The sequence below is a fragment of the Dasypus novemcinctus genome, chromosome 16, assembly GCF_030445035.2.
Source record: "Dasypus novemcinctus isolate mDasNov1 chromosome 16, mDasNov1.1.hap2, whole genome shotgun sequence".
Classification (NCBI taxonomy): domain Eukaryota; kingdom Metazoa; phylum Chordata; class Mammalia; order Cingulata; family Dasypodidae; genus Dasypus; species Dasypus novemcinctus.
The window spans coordinates 37,829,638-37,854,490 of NC_080688.1; the positions used below are offsets into that span (position 1 = coordinate 37,829,638).

At 46.0% G+C, this 24,853-nt stretch overlaps 2 non-coding genes across 2 annotated transcripts; one reads left to right on the plus strand and one right to left on the minus strand.

Annotated features, from left to right (window-relative positions):
- Positions 1-7,028: 7,028 nt before the first annotated feature.
- Positions 7,029-7,135, plus strand: LOC111765746 (U6 spliceosomal RNA). Its single transcript, XR_002797998.1, has one exon. It is a non-coding gene; the product is annotated as a U6 spliceosomal RNA (small nuclear RNA).
- Positions 7,136-22,822: 15,687 nt separating this feature from the next.
- LOC111765747 (U6 spliceosomal RNA) lies at positions 22,823-22,930 on the minus strand. Its single transcript, XR_002797999.1, has one exon. It is a non-coding gene; the product is annotated as a U6 spliceosomal RNA (small nuclear RNA).
- Between the last annotated feature and the right edge of the window lie 1,923 nt (positions 22,931-24,853).

Here is a 24,853-nt window from a genome sequence, read left to right on the forward strand (position 1 = left end):
ACAAAACTGCTGCTGGTTGACTGCTTTGCACATGGCCAGTACTGGCCAAGGGTTTCATCGAAGCTTTTTTCTTTTTCTCTCTCTGTTTTTAAACTGCCCCCCCTTCAATTTTAGTGATACATATTAATAAAGCATAAATCCATCCAAAGTATATAATCAGTGGTATTCGGTGTAATCATGTATTTGTGCATTCATCATCCCAGTCATTCCCAGAGCACTTTCATTATTCTAATTTAAAAAAAAATTATCCCCCCCTTTGTGGCTTTTGCTTGCTGTCTGCTTTCTGTGTCCATTCGCTGTGCGTTCTTCTGTGTCTGTATTTATTATTTTTATTTATTTATCCCTCCCCCCTTGCGGCTTGCTTGCTGTCTGCTCTCTGTGTCCATTCGCTGTGTGTTCTTCTGTGTTTTTTTTTCATCTCCCTTTTTTTGTTGTGTCACCTTGCCAAGTCAGCTCTTCATGGCGCTTGGGGGCCGTGGCTCTCCGCAGCATGCAGGCGAGCCTGCCTTCACAAGGAGGCCCCAGAATGCGAACCCAGGGCCTCCCATATGGTAGACGGGAGCCCAACTGATTGAGCCACAGCCGCTTCCCCCATTATTCTAGTTTTAATAAACAAAAACCAACCAACCAAACAAAACTCATCACCTCTCAATCTCTCTTGCCTGCTGTACTTGGCTATTATTCTTTTTTCTTCTCTCTAGTATATTTGTAGTTATATTTTGTAAAAATCAGTCTTATATATGCAATATCACCCATATTTCTGCTTTACATGAAGTTTTTCTATCTTCTACAGTCCCTTGTTACAGTTTTTAGCTTTCCTTCTAGTAATATACATGCCCTTAGACTTTTCCTTTCAACCCATAACCATATATTAGCATTGCTAGTTACAAATAACATGATATGAATTCACCATTTCTATTCATTCCCAAAGATTTACAAACAACCTTTTTTTAAACAATTTTGCACAGATTAAACCTCAGCTTGCCATTCTCTACCCTCCTATTTTCTGGTGGCTTATATTCTAATTATTAACTCGACAAGTTTACACAGTATGTTTAGTTCATAATAGCCCAATCATACAGTATTTGTCCTTTTGTGTGCTTTTCTCTTTTCATTGTTGAGGAGCTAGACTGCCTGTGCTTGAATTCTGGTGCCATCATTTACCTCCTATGTGACTTCAATTTCCTCGATTGCAAATAAAGATAACAATCGTACCTAACTCACAGGGTTGTTCTGAGGATTACCTGAGAAAATATTTGTAAATCTCTTAGAACAGCGCATCACATAATAAATGCTATTTACTGTGTGTAAAGTGACGCAAGCTCAGAGAAGGTAAATAATTTGCCAGAGGTTGCACAGCCAATAGCCGTTGGAGCCAAGATTTGAACCAAGACCTGTTTGATCCTTTCTCTTCGATAGCAGGATGGAATGTTTTCAGAAACAGAGTCTTTACCTGACATGGTGGTGATGATGACAATGATAAAGCCATGATCTGCTCAAGTCAATCGAGTGCTTGTATTGTGCTAGATGCTTTACATTCATTATTTAATTTAATTCTTAGAACAGCCCTTTGAGTTACATATTATTACCTTCAGTTGACAGTTGGAAAATCGAGATTCAGGGAGGCTAATGGATTTGCCCGAGCTCACACAGCTAGTAAGTGGCAACAGACCTGGGATTTGAACCCAAGCCTAACTCCCAGTGCTGTGCTCCAGCACCCTCCAGTTCCCACCCAGTGCCAGAGTTTTCAAAGCGTCTGAGGCGCCCTCTGGCTTCAGTCCCCTCCTGTACTTTGTCCCCAAGCCCCACACACCTCGAGCTCTGCGCTGCAACAGTGGCGCCTTCACACTCCAGGGAAAAAAGAAATCCACCCAAACCTTAGGAGAGAATGTCTCTTTTAGGCTGCCATTGACTTAGAAGGTTTCCTTAAACTACAGACTATAGACAATGGTTTCAGGACAATGACATTTTTAGCCCCAGGCGAATTACTTTATCTTCTATCTCTCCGGTGGGCAGAATCAGGTTAGTGATGATTCTCAGCTTAAGTCACCTCGCTGTCTTTGCTTTTTTATTCCCTATATAACAAACACCCAGGAAGCCCCCTCTCAACCCTAGGAAGGCATAGCACCCTCTGTTCTCTTCCCCATCTCCCTTCCCCTCCCTCCTTGTACAGCTGCCCTCTTGGATTTTGAGTTTATTTCTTCTAAAGAAATAGCTTGTATCCTGCAAGGACCTCCGTGCTCTGTCCATTGCTCCGTCTCATCTCGTACTACTCTCCCTCGTCCACGCCAGTCTCAGGGGGCCTCCTTGTCGTTCCTCAAACATGCCCCACACTCTTTCACCCCTGGGCCTTGGTACTGAATCAGGCTCTTCCTGGAATGCCCTTCTCCCCTAGGAGGAGGCCCTCATTTCTTCAGGTCCAGGCCCAAATGTCACCTCTGCCATCTTAAACTGTTCTCCCATCCCTTTATCTGCCTGCTCGGCTTTATTTTTCCTCTTAGCACTTATTACTAGCGGATTTGATTAAAAAAAAAAAAAAGATTTATTTTATTTCTTCCGTCTCCCTTGTTGTTTGCACTTTGTCTGTTCATTGTGAGCTTGTCTTCCTTTTAGGAGACACTGAGAATCAAACCCAGGACCTCCCATGTGGAAGGGAGGCACCTAATTGCTTGAGTCACCTCCGCTCCCTGCTTTGTTGTGTCTCTCATGTTTTCCTCCTTGTGTCTCTTCTTGTGCCATCTTGTTGCATCAGCGTGTCACGCCAACCCATCCTGTCAGCTTGCTGTCTTGCTCATCTTTTTTAGGAGGCACTAGGAATCGAACCTAGGACCTCTCATGTGTTAGGCGGGAGCTCCATCACTTGAGCCACGTTCTCTTCCCAGTTTTGCTATTACACAGTTATGTGTTTGAATATTGTCTGTGTCTCTTACTATAATATGAGCTTCAGAAGGCCAGGGATTCTTTTCTGTTTTGTTCATCTCTGTAGCCCTAGTGTCCAAAGATTGCTGGACTTACAGTAGGTGTTCAACAAATGGATTCCTTTCTCCTTTTAATAAACAAACACCTTTTATGTAGCTCCTATAAGTCGGGCAACAAAGGTTGAGTAGAGACCTGCCTGTACTCTTGAGGAGTTTATACCTTAGCAAACGCACCGAAATGTTAGCAAGGTGCTCAGGGCAATGATAGAGGTGGGCACAAAGTGCCTCAGGAGTTATGGAGGTAAAAGAGGACTTCCTGGAGGAGGTGGCATTTGAGCTGAGCCTTGAAGGATGAGTAGACTTTTCACCAGCAGACGTTAGGTTAGGTGTGGCATTGTGGGAAGAGGGAATGATGCGAGCAAGAGCCCAGAGGTGGTGGAGGGCACGTGAGTGTTTCTGCATGGCGAAGCAGAGGGTGTGTGGGAGGTGGGAGAAAGGAGGGTGGAGAGGAAGGCAGAGGCCTGATCACGAAAGGCTGCGTGTGCTCTGCCTGGGGCTGGGGGCCCACGGGGGGCTTTTAAACGGAGGAACGGCAGGCCCGTTGGCCTTTGGGAACGCTCACTGGTTGCTGCTGTGTGGAGGATGAGTTGGAAGGCGTTAGGAATGAGGTGGGGAGTTTGTTCCAAGGCTGTCACAGGCCATAATGCAGGCAAGAATTTTTTGGTTTTCCATTTTAAACGCAATTTATCATTAACAATTTATATCATTCACACATGAATGTACACAAACAATATGCGTATAGTAAAAGTTGTGAACTTAACAAAACAAACCTGCATGACACCATACAGGGCTCCACACAGCACCCCGCCGCCAATACCTTGGTGAAACACTTGTCACAAATTATGAAAACGCGTCATCAAAGTATTACTACTAACTACAGCCCATCTCTTATATCTGGTGTATTTCCCCCTCAGCCCACCCTGTTATTTTTTTTGTTCATAAACCGTGTAATTTATCTAAAGTGTACAATCTGTGGAATTTGGTATAATCACTGAATCGTGCATTTATCACTTCAATCAAATTAGAGCATTATCATTATTCAAAAAAAAAGAAAGCAAAAAACAAACCATCAACATACCCATATGTTGGCGCTACTAATTCCAAATCCTATAATGCTTTCATCATTTCTATTCATTTCCAAACGACTTTTTACCAACCCTGCACAGGTTAAACCTCAGCTTTCCGTTCTCTAACCACATTCTTTTCTCTGGTGACTTACATTCTAACTATTAACGCCATGAATTTGATCATTGTATTTAGTTCATAATAGTGCAGTCATGCCCGGCTTGCTTCACTCAACATAATGTCCTCCAGGTTTGTCCTCGTTGTCATATGCTTCACGACTTTGTTTCTGCTTACAGTTCCATGGTGTGCATGTGCCACAGTTGATCCATTCATCATGGAGACACAGGCACAACTGGAGACAGGGCAGTTGTGAAGCCTCGCTGCTCAGCACTGCGGGAAGGGAGGCTGTTTGCCAGATCCCGTATCTTAGCAGAGTCTCCTCATTAGGTTCATTTGAGAACTCATCCAGTTCTCAGGTGCACTTGCTGTTTGTGCGATCACACTTCTTTTAAGAAGGGACCCAAACAAAAGCTTAATCCTGTGGCATTTGGACATACACCCGGGCTTTTGTTTCCAGGTCTTCAGCATGCAAATAATAATTCTGAAGCAGTTAAACAAATTTCCTTGGAACCCACCAATGCCTGTCTCTATGTTTTGCAAAGAGAGCAAAACACCAGCTAAAACCCACAGGAAATGTTTCTTTGGGGGAGAATCGGGTGAGACTTTTGCAGGTGGATAACATCTGATTTAAACATCAACTCCCACCCCCAACCAGGGGTAACACTGGAGACTGGAAGGAGGAGGGGATGAGGTTGGGAAGTTGAGGGAGTGAGGGGAAAAGGGACTTTATTCTATAAGGTCTCCCTTTGGGTGGGAGGAGAGGAAGCAGGAAAATGCATCCTCAGCTGATTCCCGGAGTGGACTGACTGTCTGGTATTTTCCCTCCTGACCACGGACATTCTCATCCATGCATAAACACAGAGAAGGAAACAAAGGCGGAAAGGATGCTTGTAAGTAATTCCAGTAAGTCATTTCTCCAGCCAGAGGCTAGTCCAGAGCCAGAACATTTCAGAGGCAAAACAATCGCCTGTCAGCTGCAGAATTTCTCTTGGTCCAAGGTAAAATATTACATGGAGAGGTGAGGCAGAAGTCCTGGAAGGAGAAGGTGATAGCGTTAAGCCAGGGAGACATAGGAGCAGGGGAACGATACTCCAGCAGCGAGACATGCTCAGGGAATAGGGGGCCATTTTGGCCTGAACCTAGAAGGTAAAAATATCATCACAGGCAAGCAGATGCTTTCTGGCTGAGAGATCAAAGCACTGCATTTGGATTGTTGCACAACCTATTTTTTAAGGGCGGCCATCCTCCAAACGGATGCGCAGGAACTGGTGAGTGTGATAGTGCAAAGTACTTGAGTGCAAATCATCAAAATCTTCGAGTAGATCTCAGCTTTTATTCCTTTTCCCAGGAGATTACTATTGAGTAGGAGGATCAAAGCCAAAGGGATCTAAGGCTCATGGAAAAGGAATCCCCAGGGCTCCCAAATGACACCTCGGAGTGTTATATTTTGGATGCGGCTAGCAATATTTGGAAGAGTAATGCTTACTAACTACCGGTTCTGCGCATGCAGATGGGATAGCAGATGAAGGGATGATGGGCCATGGGCTTGACGCCAGAGAAGTAGCCCATAAAATGCTTTCTTAAACGCAGAGAAATGAGCTCTGGCAAGAACACACTCTTGCACATGTAGCAAAAGTGGTCAAGGTAAAGAAGCTAGCAAAATTTTCTAGAAGCCAGAACTGGGGGCATTTTTCAACCTGAACGAAAACAACTAACAGTCTTTGTGTAATCATTGTGACAACCTCAATCAGCCAATGTTCCCAGCCACGAAGAATCATGAAATTAGGCCATTTCCTGAGGGAAAGTTGGTTATGGTTTGGAAAGTTTTGGCTTTCCCGGGGTCTCTCTGTAAACAGTGGAGCTGATGACGGATTTGGAATTACTGGGGCCTGGTGGCAGCACAACTAAGGAGCAGCTCCAAGCCTGGTGGGAAGGACAGGTCTCCCAAAGAGGCGTTTCAGCCCGGGCCTCACCCCTCCCTTTTCTCCCCTTATCCCTTCTGCGTTTTTTTTTTCTCATGGAGAGCCCCAAACAACCTCCCACCCCCACGCACCCAAGTCTAACGGATGGATTGGGGGATATTGCCTGTTTAGGATGAGGGGAGTTAATTGATTTCAGTTGCATCATTAAAGGCTGAGTGGTGGGTGTGTCAGTACCAACTGTTGGAGGATAAAATCATGGGAACAGGGCGAGGGAACTGATGGTGTGGGGTGTGTAAGTGGAAGGTGGGTACTCAGGAAACTAAAGAAGCTGAAATGATTTTGAGAAACAAAACAAAAAGGTTAAAAGAGAGAAGGGGCTCCCAGCTTCTACAGGACACCCTAGTCCTTTGGTGTCCTTTCTGGAGCCTGTCCTGATCTGGATCAACTGCCTCCACTCTCCTGTCCTGCTGCACCACAACCCCTCACTGGCCCCCATGGGAGAAGAGTCCAGATTCCTGCAGTTCCCCAAATGGACTGTCCCAGGCAGACTTCAAGATGTACCCAATGATCCCCACCTCCTGGAAGTCACACCCTTGTATAATCAGTCCCCTCCCCTTGAGGCTGAGCTAGCAATTTGCTTCTAGTAATAGAGTATGACAAAGGTGATAGATAGAATATACTTTGGTGATTAGGTTACAAGAGATTGTAACTTGTGTCTTGTTGCCAGACTCTCCAGTGTCTTCTCAGCTTGCATACTGTTTTTTTTTTAGTCTAGTTTTTTTTAAGCAAGTCAATTTTATTGATACATATTAATAAAGCATGCAATTCATCCAATGCGTACAATCAATGACATTTGGTATAATCAAACAGTTGTGTATTCATCACCTCAATCATCATTAAAGCATTTCATTATTTCAAAAATTATAATAATAAACAAAAAACAGTGCTTGCTTTGGCAGCACATATGCTAAAACTGGAACGATACAGAGATGATTAGCATGGCCCCTGTGAAGGATGATACGCAAAATTCGTGAAGCATTCCATATTTAAAACAAAAACAAAAAGACAAAAAAAACCCAAATTAACTAACAAGAAAATTCTTAACCCCTCCATCTCTCTATGCTTCCCCTGCTGTACATAGCTGCTATTTCTGGCTGTTCTTGCACAATTACTTATTTATTTATCAAGCAGTTTTGTTGAGATATGTTCATATACCATATGATCTATCCAAAGTGTATCATCAATAGCTTTTAGTATAATCACAATGTTGTGCCTTCATCACCGCAAAATTTTTAGAACAATTTCATTGCTTTGAAAAGGAAAGCTCCACACCCCTTAGCAGTCCTTCCCCAGCCCTACTTTTTTTTTTTCCAAGTAAAATGTGTTGAATTAATTAGTTAATTGGGTTTTTCTTTTTTTTTCCTTTTTATATTTTCTGTATTTTTAATTTTTTATTAGGGAAATTGTGAGCTCACAAAACAATCTTGCATGGCAGTCAGCTTGCATACTTTGATGAAACACGAGGCCACATTGGACAGAGCCACGTGACACAAAACCAAGGGCAGCCTGGGACCAAAGGCCAGCTAGGGCCTTGAGGAACTGAACTCTGCTTGGAAACGGATCCTCCTCTTGAGTCTTCGGAGGAGACCTCAGTCCTGACCCACGCCTTGAGTGTAGACTTGTGAGCAACCCTGAAGGAAAGGACCCAGCTCAGCTGTGCTTGGATTGCTATCCCCCATCTTGGGGTGATAAATTTTAAGCCCCTACATTTGTGGTCATTTGTTAGGCAGCAGTAGATAATTAACTGGAGTCCTTTTAATTTCATGCCTCCAAGCCTTTGCTCCTGGCTTTCTCGATGCCCAGAAAGCTCTTCTCCACCTTCTCCTTGTCAGCGTGGCCAAGCCCTAAGCCTCATTGAAGATGTCACTCAAACGCGACCTCTTTAGAATGACCTGCCCCGCCTCCCCCTCATACCCTTCTCCTGTTGACCTCTCCCTTCTTTGGCCCAACCAAACCTTGTATAGACTTTTATCATAACACATAAGCCCTAGAGGACAACTTTTTGTTTTTCCCACCTACTTCCATAAACAATGGTGACAAGAGGCCCTCCAATTTCCTGGGAGGGAAAACGGCTTTCACTGTTAGAAGCACATGAACTCAGATTTGCTAGCTAGGAAACAGACCCTCATCCAGTTTGTTCTGTAACAGGATAGAGATCACAAGTTTTCATCTGGACAGAAAGGAAATACTTACCTCTGCTGTAGCTGCCTGTGCCCTCCTCTCAGGGTTTACACCCATGCTCACCACCCTACTGCATCTTGAGGACAGGGGCCTCTTGTCTCTAGACGCCTGGCACCCCCTGTTTAGCACACAGTGCTAATCATTAATAAATGCTTGATTAGGTGATGAGTGAATGAATGAATGTATGACATTTTGGGCTGGGAAGCAAGAGAAAAGTTGCTGACACATGTCCTGTAGAGTGGGTTCAAGGACACCCTTGGAGCTGGCCAGGACCCAGATGAGAGCAATTCTGGGTGATGCCAATGCAAAAGTATTGGACCAGGCAGACTTTGGGATAGACCAGATACAGAGAGAGAGAGAGAGAGAGAGAGAGGAGACCCAGGAGGGTACATCCAGAAGAAGGTTCAGTGCTCAGATGCATGCCTGTCTATTTAGATAATTAGATGGGAATGCAGTTCAGCACCGTGAGATTTCATCAGCATGCTTTAAAGGTGTTGTGCCCCCTGCCTTTGGCTTCTTTGTAATTTTATATTATACTTTATTTGTTTGCTTATTCATTGCCCCCACGTCTGTCTTGTTTAATGTTAGCTGGGTATTCAGAGAATGAAAGGCCTATAGTCAGCAGTCAGATGCTGGACATTATATATCCTGCCATAACCCACTGAAGGTACTGGGGGAGAGTGTGACCTACAGGGTAAACTGTTACCCATGTGGTGCAGCAGTGCTCCAAAATGTGTTCACCGAGTGTGATGAGTGTGCCAAAGTGATGGGGGAGATTGTTAGTGTGGGAGGAGTGGGGTGGGGGGTGGGGGTTTACTGGAACCTCTTATTTTTTAAATGTTTTTTAATGTAACATTCTTTGTGATCTATTAACTTTAATAAAGTGTGAAAAAAGAAAAGAATGTAATGTGTAATGTGTAATGTAATGTGAATGGAAAAGAGAGGAGCGATGGTTGGGGAAGGAGTTTCCCTGACTTTCTACTGGGATGGTGGGATTTGCCCTTGTAGCAGCACTGAGTTACTAATGCATTCTGGAAGCTCCAACTGGTAACCTAATAAGCGCCAGGGACACCATCAAGACTGGGGACACTATGACAAGACAGGGTAAGGGCCCTGACCATCAAGGGCTTGCAGTCTGCAGAGGCAGCGGCAGTTCCAGCTCAGGCTCATGAATGCCCTGAGAGGGGAAATGTGGGCCTCCGGGGGGCAGGGGGCCAACTCGGGCTGCAGGGCGTTGTCAGCAAACACTTCCTGGAGAACCTGGCCCCGGGGCTCAGACAGAAGGACAAAAGGCGAGGAATTGAGAGTCAGGGCAGCCCCTACAGAGGAGGTGGGGGAGGGTTTGGGAAGGCTGGGGCATGCGCAAGGGTGGCCCCAGCGCCTGTGGCACCAGCAGGACGATGGAGAACCGCTGCTCTGTCCTAAGTGTGGTCTTGGCTTGGTATACAGTGGGGACAATGAAGAAGGGAAATGACCTGATGGCGGTGGGCAATTTGAAGCGGGCTGGGTCTGGAGGTGGAGAGAGCACTGAGGAACTCGCAGGGGTTCCCAGTGCAGAGCTCAGGAGTGTGGATGGTGAGCAGGGGTTGGGAGAGGGAGACTTCTCCTTGGGGCCTGCTGAGTAGGTGGAAAGTTTCCGTTATACCCAGCTGGAGACGGGGAACTCCGTCCAGAGCCAGGCTGTGCACTTGGTCCAGAGACGAGCTTGGCCTCACCTGTCCTCAAGCCAGAGCCCCAGGCAGAAGGCCAGGGCTCCATGGAGCCCTCTGAGGGTCCTGGGCACCTGACCCTGGATGGGAAATGCCCCAGTGGTATTAAATAATAGATACATTTTAAAAAAGATTATTTATTTATCCCCCTTTCCCCCTGTCATTGTCTGCTCTCTGTGTCCATTTGCTGTGCATTCTTCTGTGTCTGCGTGTCTTCTTTAGGTGGCACTGGGAACGGATCCTGGGACATTCCGGAGTAGGAGAGATATGCTCAATCTCTTGTGCCACCTCAGCTCCTTGGTCTGCTGCATCCCTCCTCTGTGTCTCTTTTTGTTGCGTCATCTTTTTGCACGAGCTCGCCACGCAGGCCAGCTCTCCACACGGGCCAGCACTCCACGTAGGCCAGCTCGCCATGCGGGCCAGCTCACCTTCACCAGGAGTTCCTGGGAATTGAACCCTGGACCTCCCATATGTGGCTAATCCTTGAGCCACATCTGCTTCTCTAAATAATATTTGAAAGCCTTGGCCTTCCAGGGTCAACACCACCTGGGCTTTGCAGCAAATGAGATGTTTCTAATTAGAGGCGAGCACTTTTGCCTCGGTGGAGTCTGCTCACCTGCGAGTGCCCTCACACTGCCCCTGTACCTGGGAGAGAAGAGCACTCACAGCCTGATGGCCTGGGTGCCTTGCTCTGGGGGGCCCTGATACGAGGCCTATGCATTGGAGCCACAGAGTTGCCCTGGAACTCCTGGCCCCTGAGTTTCCTTCTGGGGCGTGTAAGGAAGTTACTTGAAGTGCCAGGAATTTGCTTCCACCAGTGGCAACTCACCTGTTCACAGCCCCCCAGTCTCCATCACCACTCTGTGGTATGACATCTGTTTGGTGGCTGGAAAAGGAAAGAGGTGTCTTATAACAGTTGTGAGGAACTGGTGGCAGAGAACGTGGATGAGATGCTTGTTACGTGGCATTTTGGGAGAACTGACTTGAAGACCTCCACAACTCAGCCAGGTTGTGAGAGGGGATAAGCTTACCTTTAAAACATCAACTGATTTGCCTTTTTTAATTTTAAGACCTCATATGTGGGAAGTCAGCACTTAGCCACTGAGGTGGCTCCCCTGAGTTGGTTTTTCATTTGTTTGTTTATTGTTGTTTCTGTTTTTAGGAGACACTGGGAACTGAACCCAGGACCTCCCATATGGGAAGCAGGCGCTCAATTGCTTAAGCCACGTATGCTCCCCTGATTTGCTTTTGAAAAGTAATATAAGCTCTTTATTAAAAAAGCTGGAAAATATGGAAAAGAACAAGGAAGACAAAACTGCACATAAATGAATCTTTCAGAGGCACTGCTATAATGATAATTTTTTTCAGACTTTCATCCATTGATAGCATTCTTTTGTTTGTTTTATAAAGTTTTGATCATATAATAAACAAAATTTTACTGTCTTTTAGTTCCTATTGATATAAAAGCAGTTAAAAATTATTAGAAACTTGAAAACTTTATGGTTATTATTGCCCTTTTTTCTAATTTTTTTGAGTTTAACACTTAGATATTTGTTTTATTCTTTGTAATTTAGTAATATAAATGCTTAAGGCATTGATTTTTCCTCTGGGAAAAGGTCTGCTTGGGCAATGGTGTATTTTTACTAATGTTAACAGTATTTTCTGGATTTTGTGTGTTCTTAATTTAGATTTCAGTTTTTGATGAGTTATTTACAAAAACATTTTTAAAATTTCTAAATGGTGGGTTTTTAATTTGTTAAATGACATTTAAAATGCTTACTCAAATTAGTAGATATATGCATTTGAATATCTTTGTACATAAAACTCTTTCCTTGGAACATGAATTCTCAACAGGGGTGATAATTGCCCCCAAGGGGGCTGAAGTTAGTTCTTGGAGGGGTAGCAGAATATTAACTCTTTTTAAGTATAAAGCACAGACATAGAGATAAATACAGTAAAACAAGTTTTTAGTATATAAAATTTCATGGAGGGAAAAATAAGAATAAAATTATATAAAAAGTCTCCTTAATAAAGGGGCATTAATAAAGAAGAAAAGATTGAGAAACACGGCCTTAGAATATAGGCCCAGAAATGGAATCACTAACTCAAAGGGCTTGATCATTTTAAAGATCTTGATTCATATCATCAGTTTACCTTCTGCAAAGGTGGTACCAATATCTTCTCTCGAGCAAAAAAATCTTTTAATCTTCGTTCTCCTTAAGAAAAAAAAATGTCTATGAAGATCTATAAGAGAAGACACCTCTTATAGTCCAGTTCTCATTTTAAGGCATGACCCACCTCATTCAGGATGGGATATAATCCTAACGCTGGAGTCCTTTGTAAGAGAATGGAATTCAGACCAGGCAGCAAGAAGCTGAAACGGAATTTGGAAGAGAAGGGAGAGCCCAGGAAACACTGCCACATGGCTTGCCATGTGACAGAGGAGCCAGGACCAAGGCAGCCGGCCCCAGGATGCCACATTCTTTGGGGAGAAAATATTGCCTTGATGATGCCTTGATTTGGATTTTTTACTAGCCTCAAATCTGTGAGTGAATACATTCCCATTGTTTAAGCCAATCCATTGCCCAGGATTTGCTTGAGCAGTGGAGAAAACCAAAGGCTGAAAACGCCCCCTCTACAATTTTACAGGGTGGCTGATGATGTGAAGCGGTGGGTGGGAAGGTCCTTGTGGCTACTCTGGCAAAGTGGATCCCTCCCAGTCGGCGTGTCTCGTTCTCTGCTCCCCTCCTGCAGTGCTCCTACTCCTTCCCCATCCATCCACATTCTGGCCATCCTTCCAAGTCCAGATCAAGTCCACAAATTCATCACGTAATGCTTCCCAGCATCAGTACCTCTTCATCCTGCTTTCCTGAAGCTGTTTTCTTCATTGTAATGCTTACTTACGTATGGACTTATAATTCTCCGGGGCTTTCTTGCCTTTGTGTATCTCTTTCTCCTACATGATAAAAGGGGTGGCTCACTCAGCAAAAAGCGGCCACTCGTGGTAATGTGAGACCTTCCCACCCGAGGGCTCAGGGCTCATTTCCCGACTGTGATCTCAAGGTGATTGCCAGGTCTTCTGTCCTGTGCCGTCCCTTGGTCATTAACTCTGTGTACATGTATACTTAATTTGTTCAGTTATTCATTCATTCTCCCAACAGACAGTTATTGATTGCCTACCATGTATCAGGCACAGGTGTGACTACTGTGAGGAAAGAGAAATAGGCTATCACAGAGCTTACAGTCCCTTGGGAGATGGTGTTGGTTTCTTACTGTTGCTATAACAGAATACCACATTCGTAGTGGCTTAAAACAACACAAATGTTTTGGCTTACAGCATGGAGGTCAGAAGTCCAACCTAGCCCTCACCAGGCTAAAATCAAGGTGTCAGCAGGGCTGTGTTTCTTTCTGGGGACTCTGGAAGAGATTCTGTTTCCTTGGCTTTTCCAGCTTTTAGAGGCCACCCACGTTCCTTCCAGCTTCACAGGCAGCAACGCTGCATCTCTCTGACCCTTCTTCTGTAGCCTCAGGTCCCACTGACCACAGCCAGGAAAGGTCCTTTCTCGGAGGACACATGGGGTTAGACTGGGCCCACCCAGATGATTCCGTGTAGTGTCCCCTTGACCTTCTTCAACTCTTCAAGTCTCTTTTGCCATGGAAGGTAGCATGTTCCCAGGTTCTGGGATTAGGAAGTGGGCATCTTTGGGGGCCTTTATTCTGACTACTGCAGAGAACATGGGCACCATGAGCTGTAATTCAATATTATGTGCCACGAGAGATGCTCAAATAAAGAGCCACGGGATTCAGAGGAGACAGGAGCCACTTCAGATGGAGCAGAAGCAGCATGGGGCAGAGGGAAAGAAGGACCCCTCCTCTGCCTCCAGGTCAGTTAGTCACTTTTGACCATTAAGTCTTTTGAAGAGGCTGACCAGATACGGGGCATGAGCCGGTGAGGTACAGACATGCCATTTCCTTATCTAAACTTACTTAAAAGAAGCATCTTCTGGGTTTAAGCCTGAGGAATTAGGGTCTCATGGGCTCGTTTTGTTTTTTGTTTTTTTTTTGACTTTTTTTTTTAACTTTGTTTTGTACATTTTATAACTGAAAATGAAAATAATTTAAAGAGAAAATTTGATTGCCTTTTTAAAAATTTTTATTAAAGAAGTTGTGAGCTTACAAAACAATCATGAATAATGTGCAGAATTCCCATACATCACCCTTCCACCAGCACCTTGCCCTGTTGTGGAATATTTGTTAACAGATTTTGAAAGAACATCATCAGACTATTACCACTAAATATGGTTCCATAGTATACACTTCGTCTTTTTCCATACTTCTGATGGACTCTTGCACCATGGTGAACACCTTTAAAAAAATAAGACGGGCTTCTCAATTTTCTCTGTAATTGGAGGATTTTCTGGAACACCTCACAAAACTCTCCTTGAGTGCTTGCTCCTTCAGATCCTCCAATCGTGACTCTGTTTATAAATAGCAACTGTGTATATATTATTTATCATCTATCTATATCCATCATCTATCTATATATCTAGGCATATCATCTGTCTATTATCTATCTACATCCATTTGTCTATGTCTTTGTCTATATCTTTATCTATGTCTACCTATATCTATATCTATCGTCTATCTATATCATCTATCATCTAGTTATCTATTGACTATCTATCATCTATTTTTGTCCTTCAGTATATCTTTATTTCCCTTCCCCCAAGGATGTTTTAAAACATAGTTATCAGTGAGTTAAACTCACAATTTAAAATGAAGGATGGGGAAACGGACTTGGCCCAGTGGTTAGGGCGTCCATCTACCACATGGGAGGTCTGCGGTTCAAACCCCGGGCCTCCTTGACCTGTGCGGAGCTGGCCCATGCGCAGTGCTGATGTGCGCAAGGAGTGCCCTGCCACGCAGGGGTGTCCCCCGCAGGGGAGCCCCATGCGCAAGGAGTGCGCCCCGTAAGGAGAGCCGCCCAGCACAAAAGAAAGTGCAGCCTGCCCAGGAAGGGCGCCGCCCAAACTTCCCGTGCCGCTGATGACAACAGAAGCGGACAAAGAAACAAGACGCAGCAAATAGACACAGAGAACAGACAGCCGGGGAAGGGGGGGGGGGGGAGGGGGGGAGGGGAGGGGGAGGGGAAGGGGGAATTAAATAAATAAAAATAAAATCTTTAAAAAAAAATAAAATAAAATAGAATGAAGGATGGACAAACCACTATGAAACTCCCAATATTATGATCTTCCTTGAAAGTTTCACCATAATCTACATAAGCTAACCTTACTTTTAGTAAATAAATTAATCCACATTCAAACTTTCAAAACCTTTTTTCATCCAGCTTCTTAGAAGATAATTTTAGGAGGCTAAGTGTTTTTCTAATACGACCCTAACTGAGCTTCTTTATACCAACTCAATGTACATCAAAGCACATTAAGCTATATATATTAATATTATATTAAATTATACAGAATATATATAATATGATTATAAACAATATATGACTATATGATTCCTCAGATATGTGGAACCAGTTTAAGAACCTTCTACAATTTTTACTTGCTAAGTTGTCCATCAGTTAATCTGTTGTCATGATAAATCAGAGAAGTCAGTGACAAAGTTTCTAATTTGCTCCCCTAAGTGAATTGGCTTGGAACTTCTGCTTCTTTAAGGCTCCTTATCCCAGAGTTTGCTTCCTAAACCAAATAGAAAATATCAAATGCATTTACTAGCATAATCTTAGTCCAGTTCTTGGCTTCTTTGGAGACATAATTTCCTTAAAATCTAAACTTTGATCTTTGTTGCTTTTTGAAAACTTGATCTCTCAAAATTAGGTAAGAGAATTGGATATACGCGCATGTAAATAATTGTACATTTTTAGTTATTTACAAAGCACCCATCGAACGTAGAAAGCACTTATTGGGTTGATGGAGAGATATGAAGAATTAGGTAAAATGGCTCCTGTTCTTGGGGAGTTTATAATTTAGTGCAGATGGATAGAAATAGAATTTTAGGATTTTTGAGAACAATTACAAGTCCTATATTACAAAGCCTTATATCAACAAGAACAGCATAACTCACTGTGAAATATTTAGTGTGTTTATCTTGTAAATGTTGTCTTAAAATAACGTACAGTAAGAGTGTGATTAAGGTTTGGTTAATCAAGAAATTCTGTTTTAAGCTGGTGATTAAAAAGGCATGGCTTAATAAAGAAAAGAGGGATGGGCTGATACAGGAAACCATCAGTGGTAGATGGTTGGAATAACATCTGTTTATCCATCATCACCCAGGTCCTTACTCTGGACTCATTTTCTGAGCTTACTCACTTCCCAGGAATCTCTACAAATGTATTTCTAGAGCCTTCTTTAATTTTTGCCAACTCTTCCTGCCCTAGGAGACAGGAATAGCTTTACTATAGACATGAATTTGGGAAGGGACCATTTCTTTCCACTCCAGGATCACTGGCCACGTTTTGAGGTGAGTCTCAGGCTAAGTCATTTACCCAGAGTCCCCCACTATCGCCGGAGTGCAGAGCCAGGCCTCCCTGCCTCCGTTTTCTCAACACTCCATGGTGTTCTTCCACCTCTCACAAGAGCTCGCGGCCCAAGATACACACATCCTCTCTCTCTCAATAATTCTGCAGTAGGTAAAAGTTCCAAATAGGAATGCTGAGACTGTCCCAAGGCCCAGGGGTGGGTGCAGATAGTCAGCGATTGGGAGAAGGAAGAGGCACTGGTGGGGGAGGTGGTTTAGTCCGAAAGACTTCCTGGAGGAGGAGAGAAAGAAATGAGTAATGAAACAGAAGAGGTTGCATCATTTGGCTTGTGCCATGGAGTTGCATCTATCCCAGCCCCTCAGCACAGGCTGGGTCCCCCCAGGGGTGACCTTCAGTTTGACCTTAGCCCTCGGAGCTTGGGGGAGCCTCCCAGGGGCCCCAGTTGCCTATGCAGTGAACTCTACCCTTCCGCCAGCTGTCTGGGGCCACATGCGTTGGCGGACCTCGTGAGGCCCTTCGGAAAGCCCCGACCGGTTGCCAGATTGTCTGAGCATTCCAGCTCCTCCTCTGATATTTGGAGCTGATACCTGTGACATAGCAGTGCATCCTCTTCCGGGGTTAAATTCCTGGCATCCCCTTCCTCAAGCCCCTTCCCCGCACCTTCACGCTGGTTCTGCGTCCTCCGGGTGCCGGGCCTGTGCCGTGGGGGCCTGCCTCTGCCTTTCAGCTCAAGTACAGAATAAGCTGCAATTTTTAGCTTTGCATGGGAAAGTCTGAGGGTGCTGGGAGAAAATGGATTGGCCCAAAGTCTTTCCTGGAGCAGCTGCCACCTCATCTGATGTGGAGCAAGGGAGGGAGAAGGAAGTAGAAATCTCAGACATCCATTGAACACTGGTAGGCCACGGGGCCCTCCCCGGAGCACCCCCGGAATGAGGGGTGGTGGAGAATCGACTCATTCTTGTTATCGCAGACATCCTTTGCCTTCACAGGAAGGACAAGAAAGGAAGAGAGGAGAGATTGGCTGTTCTCTGCAGGTGGGGGATACAATCGGTAAGGGGGCTTAGCATTGGATGGAGAGCCCCAGCAAGCCCCGTGGCACCTGCCGCGGGCACAGAGCAGGACCAGAGCTGGTCCCGGGGCCAGGGGTGGCCTCTAGTTACAGGTGACAGTTGGAAGCCCAGTAACACAGGCAGAGAATAGGGTGAGGGTGATTGCGGGCAGGACGAGCAATCGGTCCCCATCGAAGAGTGCAAGAGAGCAGGCAGGTGGGCCGAGCGGAGGGAGCCGTGCGAGGGCGGGGCCAGGGGGCCTGCAGCCTGTAACTGGCTCCAGGGGTTGGGATGAAATCGGGGTCAAGACTCTTAGCCCTCGAGGAAAGGGGAGGCAGGAGAGAGAGGACCTGTCTTTGGGAAGAAACTAGGTGACGGGACAGACAGGGGATTCCTTACTCTGGTCACATTTTCTGAGCTTACTCGCTTCCCAGGAATCTCTACAAATGGATTTCTAGAGCCCACTTTAATTTTTGCCAACTTTTCCTGCCCCAGGAGATAGGAATAGGCTCGTGATAGACAGGAATTTGGGAAGGGGGCCTTTAGGCCAACTTGATGATTCTGATGAGCTGAGTGAGCTTGAGCATACCCTGAACCTCTTTCTACCTCGTTGGCCCCCCTGTATGTAAGAGGATGTGGGCAGGTGCCTTTACCAGAATGACACCCAAGGAGAGCGCTTTGTAGGGAAGCTCTCATGTCCTGCGTTGGGGAAGACGTTGACCCACAGAACAGCCAGGGCGAGCCAGGGCAGGGTGGGAGGCTGGGCAGTGAGCACCGCCTCCTCTCCCTGACCCTCCCGTCTTCCACAGAGTTGCTAAACTCACAGATTTTTTGTTGAGATCTTTTGCAATCACCAGAGACAGGGCTGAAGGCTGTGTCAGGTTTGGTGTGGACCAAGGAAACGTCACAGATGACCGGAGGGTGGGGAGCTTAGGTGACTTCCGAGTTACAGGCAAAAAGGGGTTGAGGACGCCAACCTTGTGGGGCACCTGGAGAGAGGAGAAATGAGCCTAACGCCCCCAGCCCAGCACCTAGCAGGAAGTTGGCACTCGATACATCACGGCATTATTCATTCTCCAGGGAAGCCGACCCATAGGAGCTGGATGGGAAGCTGGTGTCTGGGCTTCAGTTCAAGGAGAACCTTTGGCCCCAGAAGCAGCAGAAGCCCAGAGACGGACCGGGGGACCAGACAGGGTGAGTCAGCCCAAGTACGACTGGGTGCTGAGTCACCCTGACCCCAGGACCAGGGCTGATTGATGGCTGATGGCGGCCTGGGTGGTGGGCAGGGCTTGGCTCTGCCATAGAGAGGGGTGTCGGGCTCATTACGTGCTGCTTCTCATCTGCCTTATTTTGCCAGAGCCGCAGACAAATACCACCCACTGGTTGACTTAACAACAGGAATTTATTGGCTCCCAGCTGGGAGGTGAGAATCAAAACTCATGGTGTCGGCACAGCCATACTTCCAAAGTCGGCAGCGTGCTGGTGCTGGTTTGGCTGGTAAGGCACCTCCACCTCATGGCCAGCTCTCCTTCTGTCTGCTCTTCTGGTTTCCATGACTTAACACTTCTTTCCTCTGAACAACTGCATCTGAATTTCCTCTTTTTATAAGGCCTCTGCCGCATGGATTAAGACCGAAGCAGGGAAGTGGACTTGGCCCAGTGGTCAGGGCGTCTGTCTACCACATGGGAGGGCCGCGGTTCAAACGCCGGGCTTCCTTGACCCGTGTGGAGCTGGCCCCTGTGCAGTGCTGATGTGTGCAAGGAGTGCCCTGCCACGCAGGGGTGTCCCCTGCAAAGGGGAGCCCCACGCACAAGGAGTGCGCCCCATAAGGAGAGCTGCCCAGTGCAAAAGAAAGTGCAGCCTGCCCAGGAATGGTGCCACACACATGGAGAGCTGACACAGCAAGATGATGCAACAAAAATAAACACAGATCCCTGTGCCGCTGACAACAACAGAAGCGGACAAAGAAGACACAGCAAATAGACACAGAGAACAGACAACTGAGGGGTGGGGGGAGGGAGAGAAATAAAATAAATCTTTAAAAAAAAAGACTGAAGCAGGCTAGATCCATCAATAGATGGATCTAGAACCTGGCAAGAAGTCCACGTGTCATTTGGTACCCCCGAGATGGCTGCTGGGACACCCTCATGAGATTCTGCCACTTGGAATAAGACTTCCTCTGGAAGCCAGGAGAAGCCCGAGATATTCTCCAGGGGCCTTATCATTGGGCCTTCCTGGGGGATTGATGGGTGGGTTAATCAATCAGAACAGCAAACAGCTGGAGCTCCTCCCATGCCATTAGCAAGGGGTGGAATCACTAATGATTTAAACAGCAAGCACAAAGCCCTTTGGCCCTCCTTTGCCTTTGCCCTGTCCCGTTGCCAGCCCGTGTGCCTGTTCCTGCCCTCTGCGCCCTGCTCTTACCGTTTTCCCTCTGCCATCATAGCCAGACAAATAAAACCTTAGATTTATAATCTAAAACAGGGAATTGTAGTCTGTAAATCAGCCCTCTTTATCACTCTTCAGCACCTTCCTCTCTACCTGGGACCCATGCTCTATTATTTTCTCCCATTTCTCTTTCCTCTCTCCCTTTATAAATTACTGGCCTAACTCACCCAGTGTGCTCTTGAAATTCATTTCCTGCAGTTTAGCCAAGAACCTAGACAAAATTCGGTTACAGGACCACCCTGATTCGGTTTCGCCACACCACCTCTTCCAGAGGTCCTATTCATAAACAGTCCACAATCACAGGAACGTGGATTGAGATATAAACTAAACTTTTGCGGGGTACGTGATTCAATCCTCAGTGTGATCTTTCTTGAATTGGGCTGATGTCAGATTGGAAAAAAAAATGATCACTACTCAAAAATGATTTTAATCATGTGTTGAAGCCAAACCTAAAGGTTTGAATCAAAGACTCAGAAATCTCCACGTGCTTCTCGTTCGAGGGACCACAATACAAAGTTGTACTTTTCCCTCTTGTTTATTTAAAACCATTGTTTTGAACTCTCTAATTAACCTGTTTCACTTCTTTTAATGTAATATAATGTAAAATACCGAAACCTAAAGTAAAGCTCGCACAAAAGAATGTCTAAAGGATTGCAGATGCTCATAGCATTATAAACTTGGCAAAGCTGATCTACAGAAGCCGAAGAGCTCCCACCTCCGCCCGTTAACGTTTGAAACGTTTTCCTTTGATAAATACCTGAAATAGAAATTTAGAATTACTGACCTTTTACAGCTTTATCTTTTCTCGAATATAAATAGACACACCCCAAGCACGATTTTCTCCCTCCAAGCACAGCCTGGAAGTTTGCAACGTTCTTTTGCGAGTTGGGATTGCGCCGCATGCCCGCCTTCCCCTGACACGTTCGGTCCAGGCGTGTGGTTATCTTCCTAACGGAATGTGGCAAACACTCACCAGGCTTTGAATTCATGGGGGGTGGCGACAGGGGGCTCCTTTTTGGATGTGAAAAGTTAAACATCTCCTTTCAGTTAAAAATCTGTCAGGACTTGAATGAGTCTCTTAGGACCCTGATTTTGCATAGAAACAGAGTGTGCGTGAATGGTCAGGTTGGAAGCATGAACGGGCCTCATCTCTTTGAGCAGGTTTGTTTCAGTGAATTTTAGGAACTCCATTGGGTATAGGTCAGGTTCCCCAGATACAGGCCCTGAGATGACGATTGGTGGGCAGGTGAATCATAAGCAGGGTTCCCAGGGAATACCAAGACGAAATGGGACTGGCCAGGGAAGGAGGTGATAGGGGGCTCTGAGGCCAGGGCAGGTCACACGGCAGAGCCGTCCTGCTCAGGGATGCAGGGGCCTCCAGCACCTGGTTCGGGGCTGGTCCTGGGGCATTGCAAATTCCCGGGCACTCCACCATGCAGGTAATGCTGACTCCAGCATGTGAAGGCAGCCTTCAGTGGAGCGTCGCAGAGTCAGCCGGGGCAGTGAAAATACCTGGAAACGGCAGTCAGAGGGAGCTCTGCAGTGACCGCCCCATTGTCCTGCCGGTGCGCTCTAGAGCCTTGGCCTCGCTGTGGCTCGTGTGTCTCTTCACGTCTCCAGACGTTTCTTATTTGTTTCAAGATATGATCAAACTGTAACTGAAGCTACATACTGACGAAGAAACTACTGATATGAAATAGTAGCCACTTCCATTTGACTCTGCTATCTTGTCACTGCAAGAGAATTTTAGATGGCTTTTGGCAAGCAAGGATTTCATTTCTTCTTCTTTGAGGAAATTCCACCAAATTAGGATAAGCCAATTCTGGGGCTGGTTCCAAAGAATAGCCAGAGGACGTTTTTGCTGGGGCTCAGGGACTCCACGGCACTTCTACCTTACGAATGTTTTCTCTCTACTCATCCTCACGTAGTCTTTGCTTCTGTTCTTTCCCCTCCTTTGCACGATATTCAAGGCATTTCACAATCTGTCCCTGTAGCAGTTTGATATGGATATGAATTCCAAAAATAGATATTGGCTTATGTTTGTAACCTGATCTGTACCTGGACCTGATTGAGTTACGATTAGAGCTTTGATTGGGCCATGTTTTTAGAGCATTGGTGAGTGGGGACTCACAGATAAAAGACATGGCAAAGGACAGAGTTGTGGGCTTTCAATGGAGTTTGATGCTGAAGCTGGAGCCCCAGGGAGAGAAACAGAGCCATTTGTCTGATAGTCCACAGCTAACCTTGTGGAGGAAACAGAGGAGCTGAGCCCAGAGGAACCCAGGAAGCCTGAACCCTCACAGACATTGACAGTCATCTTGCTCCAATACTTTGGAAAGGACTTTGGTGAGGGAAGTAACTTATGCTTTATGGCCTGGTAACTGTAAGCTCCTACCCCAAATAAATGCCCTTTATAATGCCCAGCAGATTTCTGGTGTTTTGCATCAGCACCCCTTTGGCTGACTAATACAGTCCCCATTTGCCTCTTCCCCCCACTCCTGAGATGGGTCCCTCATTTCATTTTCATTTCTCACTGCTGGTCCTGTAGTATCCTTTTCTCCAGACATAGTTAATGCATCCAGAAAGCCTGTGTAAAGCCTTACTTGTACCTAGCACTGTTTCTGTCAAAGGCAAAGATGCATACCATTCCTTCTTCCATAGAGCCTGTGGTCCAGGGATGTCAGTATGCTGTGCTAAGCATAAGGTATCTGTGATGGAATGGAGCTGTATGTACCCCCAGGAAAAGCTTGTTCTTAAACTTAATCCATCCCTGTGGGTGTGAACACATTAAAGTAGGACTTTTATGGAACGCTTCACATGTCATCCTTGTGCAGGGGCCATGCTAATCTTCTCTGTATCATTCCAATTTTAGTATATGTGCTGCTGAAGCGAGCAGTAAAGTAGGACTTAGTATATATGCTGCCGAAGGGAGCAGTATAGTAGGACTTTTGATGAGGTTACTTCAGTTAAGGTGTGACCCAACTGAATCAGGATGGTCTTAATCCTATTACTGGGATCCTTTATAAGCAGAATGAAATTCAGACAGAGAGAGAGAGAGAAAGCCATGGGACGCAGGAAGCCGAAGGTCAGCAGAACCCAGAAGGGAAGGGAAAGGCCAGGAGAGGCCGCCATGTGTATTGCCATGTGACACAGGAGCCCAGGACCAAGGCAGCCAGCTCCAGAATGTCACAGTCTTTGGGGAGAAAGCATTGCTTTGATGATGCCTCGATTTGGGCTTTTTCCTAACCTCAAAACCATAAGTTAAGAAATTCCTATTGTTTAAGCCAACCCATTGCATGGGATTTGCTTGAGCAGCCAGGGAAACTAAATCAGTACTAAAGTACAGGGTGCTGTGGGAATGGGTGAGTGGGACACCACCCAGACTGGGTGGCCTGGCAGATGCTTCCCAGAGGAAGGGACAGTTAACAGGAGACCTAAAGTGTGTGTTGGGCATGAGCCAGGTGAGATGAGTGCTCCAAACGGCATGAGCCAAGGCTGAGGCAAGAAAGAAAAACTTCCATATGGTTGGAAGATAGAAGGTGAGCTGGGAGTAGGCAAAGATGAGAGGTTGGCAGAGGCTGGCTCACTCAGGGCCTCAAAAGCCAGCCAAGCAAGCGGTTCTCTGCATGAGCATCTTTTCTTCACCTCGAGGCCTTCTGACCTGATATCCCCTCTACCTCAAAAGGCTCCCCTCCTGGGAATGTCCTCTTTCTGGCTAGGGGTCCTGTCACGCCAGGGCCCTTGCAATTCCTGGGTGATATATCTGCTGTAAGACGTTTCCCGCCACACTGCCATTGCCCTTTTCTGGTGGGTCTCTCCCACCTGGAGCATGTGCTTAGCTTGTCATGCAGGGCCTGTCAGAGTAGGCGTGGATTAACTTTGGGTTGAATGGCCACCCCCGAGAACGCCCACAGGTCATCACCCCTCCTGGGAGGTGGAGGTTTGGGGCTAGCAGAAGACAGCTGACAGGGAGGGGAGCAGGAAGACAGCGGCGAGCCAGAGAGGGCCAGGAAAGGAAACAGAAAAATTTCACTCAACTTTTTGGGTTTCATGGGGAAAAGGAATACAAGTGCAATTCTTACTACAACTGCAAATCACCTTCAAGACTAAAGGATATGGAAGAGAAATGATCAGGTACAAAATAATAAACCGCCGAGTCAAGTTAAAGTGCCTTTAACAGGGAGGGCTGAGTAATGGTGAGAGTTGGGTTTCTGCCCATCAGTTAAGACCTTGACTCCTTCGAATGCCTCAAGCAATCAGAATGGTCAGTGCCCACTGCAGAACTGTGGTTTGCTTTTATGGCTTTAATTGCAATGAATTAACTGTAATAACTGGGGCTTCTGTCTGCCTCACTCTCCAATTCAAAATGGTCTGTTTTAGCTGCTGGGCACAACGTTTCTGAGCTGAAAATCAGACTTGTGTGCATTTGTGCTCTTTTGCTTTTAACCAGAAGGGAAGGCTGATCTTCTAGGCACTGAATTTGAGTAATGGCAAAGGAAATGAGTTACCGATGGCAGCTCCGAGTCCCTAATACCGTCCACATTGCACCTGTGACCCCCAGGCCTTGGCCATCACTGCTGGGCCACGTGCAGCCCTCGCAGCTCTGGCTCTGTGTCAGGAGACTTGGATTTGGATGCTTTTGTCATTTCTCCCCAAATAAGTGTCCATTTGCTTCAGGATGGCCCGGGATATTAGAGTAGGAACACTGCTCTATCTCCCCAGACTCCCCACTGTCATTTCTTGGGTAAGCTGACACTGCCATCTGTCTTAGTTTGCTGAAGCCTGCCAATGCAAAAAGCAGAAATGGGTTGACTTTTAT